The sequence below is a fragment of the Oncorhynchus clarkii genome, chromosome 9 (genome assembly GCF_045791955.1).
Source record: "Oncorhynchus clarkii lewisi isolate Uvic-CL-2024 chromosome 9, UVic_Ocla_1.0, whole genome shotgun sequence".
Lineage (NCBI taxonomy): Eukaryota > Metazoa > Chordata > Actinopteri > Salmoniformes > Salmonidae > Oncorhynchus > Oncorhynchus clarkii.
This window is the reverse complement of record NC_092155.1, coordinates 51,181,268-51,183,666: the sequence shown is the minus strand read 5'-3', so window position 1 is coordinate 51,183,666 and position 2,399 is coordinate 51,181,268. Positions and strand designations below refer to the sequence as shown.

Genomic DNA, 2,399 nt, shown 5'->3' with positions numbered 1-2,399 from the left:
CTCTGAGACCTGAAAATAACTGTGCAGTGACACGCCCCATCCAACCTGACAGAGCTTGAGAGGATCTGCAGAGAATAATGGGAGAAACTCCCCAAATACAGGTGATCCAAGCTTGTGGCATCATACCCAAGAAGATTCAAGGCTGTAATTGCTGCCACAGGTGCATCAATAAACTACTGCGTAAAAGGTCTGAATACTTATGTAAATGTGATATTTCCGGTTTAGAAATTTGAGCAAATGTACTACAAATAAAAACTGAAATATCAAATTTACTGAGTAAAGGGTCTGAAAACTTGTGTAAATGTGACATCAGTGACATCATTTTTTTCTTTTCATTGTGGGGTATTGTGTGTAGATAAATGGGAGGAAAAAAAAGATGCAATACATTTTAGAATAAGGCTATAATGTAACAAAATGTGGTAAAAGGGAAGGGGTCTGAGTACTTTCCGAAATGCGCTGTATATCCTACACTAACATACTAATGAAAATGCTATTGTTATTTGAAATACATTTAAAATAGTATACATTTTTACCAAGTCCTTCATAAACACAACCAAATGATTATTTTTGCAAAAACATATAGGACATTTAGTAATTACACTGTTAGATGAAAGTTGCAGTCAGGATGAAGCTTGAAGAGGGGTCTGTCGAGGCCCAGCGGTTCTAGTTGTAACAGATATATAGAGAGGATGACAGTTCATCCAATTCATATTTCCATACTTTTTCAACAGTGGGATAAAACCAAAACAATGAAATTAGGCACTTCACATTCCCATACTATTCCAAGTGGAAAGTATCTCCACTTTATCAAAGTTCCCATTTGAAAAACAATGATTTATATGTTTTCAACTATCCAAGTAACATTAACAGTGTTCCTCTATCACAGCCCATTGCAGAGTTGCTCAACAGGGAACCAGTACCTGATGCATATAGTGAGTGACAGCTCAAGTCTGTCCAACAGCCCAACCCTACCTCCCCTTCCCTTCTTTTCTCTTCCCGTGTCTCTCTCACTCCTTCCCGGTGGCTGTGGGCTACAGACAGGGGAACAGGGTGTAACACCGTCCCTCCCTTTTCCCTAGTAACACTGCTCCTAGTCAGCAAATGCAAGCTCCCACGTGCTCATCAGCAAGCTAGCAAAGAGATAAGCAAACACTAGAAGACACTCAACAGGATGCACCTTGCCAGAAAATAACTGACAGCATGAAGCACAAACAACCTGGCTCCTTTAAGACAGGGAGGCACAAAGGGGTGGGTGGGTGGGTGGGGGGGGGGGGGGGTGGTAACTGTAGCCATAGAGGGTTAGCTGTGTTGCGCTACACTACCTCCTTAGAATTCCCAGAGCCCAGTTACATCAGCGCAGCCAGCAGGAGCAAGTGCAGAAAAAAGACAGAGAGAAAGCAAGGAAGAGGGAGAGAGAGAGGCAGCAAAGTGAAAAGTAGGGCAAGCCACTGTACCTCACACAGATGCAGGTCCTGAGCGTGTGTATGTCTGTCAGGGAAGCAGGTGCTGTCCCAGGGTACTGACCCAGTAGAGCTGCTGGAGGAGGGGGCACTGCTCTGGGCTGGGTAATCAGTCACACATCACCATGCACTTCCCATCTCTTGTCTGTCCTCTGTCCTTTTTCTGCTCTGCTCTGTTTTACTCTTACTCTGCTCCTCTCTCTCTCTCTCTCTCTCCCCCCCCTCTCTCTCTCTCTCGCTAGCTGCCTGACAGGCTGACTGACCACCCTCTCAGATGTACGGAGAACGAGAAAAAAGCACTAATATAGACACACAGAGAAACGAGGAGGGAAAGGGGAGGGGCAGTTTCAAATTAAGAAAAAAAGAAATCCCTCTCTCCAAAGTTACATTTCTCCCTCTCCCTCTCTAGCTCGCTCACAGAGTTCTCAGTGAACCAACAGCGGTGTGGAGTCGTGGTTGAATCGGGACAGCCCTAGCCATCTGTTGAAACATGCCTGCCTCTGTGCTTTACTCACTCACTCACAGAGAGGGAGAGAGAGAGAAGGGAGGGAGGGCAAGGGAGGAGAGGGAAGTGAATAGGGAGAGGGCTGTACTGCCTTCCTGTGCCCAATCTGAAAACAGAACACTTTCCCTTGGTGAGGCAGGCGGAGCCAGAGAAATGGAGAGAAGGAGAGAGAGCAGAGAAACTGAAAAAGATAAGTAGAGACACATAGGGGGAGGTGGGACAGAGACGGAGACAAAACAAGAGAAAGAAGGAAGTAAATTAATGAGGAAAAAGGGACAAGTTTATAAGTGAGAAGTGGAGTGAGTGGAGGGAGGGAAAGAAAGGGAACAGGAGCACATTTTATGAGAGGTGGGGGTGAAATGGAGAGCTTGGCTCAGATCCTCTGCATTCATGGGTATTCATGTGGCTGGTACGATTTGGGCTTAATGGCCTGT

General features: G+C 45.6%; 1 protein-coding gene across 3 annotated transcripts in view; it reads right to left on the bottom strand.

The window, feature by feature from the left end:
* Window positions 1-1,977, bottom strand: part of LOC139416505 (extracellular sulfatase Sulf-2-like) — a 181,714-nt gene extending 179,737 nt beyond the window's left edge. The window contains exons 1-2 of one of the 3 annotated variants that reach the window (XM_071165182.1): window positions 1,455-1,483; window positions 600-663 (exon numbers count right to left, since the gene is read on the bottom strand). The gene's annotated coding sequence lies outside the window, so the exon portion shown is untranslated. Of the gene's footprint in view, window positions 1-599; window positions 664-1,454 lie in introns of all 3 variants that reach the window. The other 2 variants (XM_071165184.1, XM_071165180.1) reach the window with 2 other exon arrangements.
* Between the last annotated feature and the right edge of the window lie 422 nt (window positions 1,978-2,399).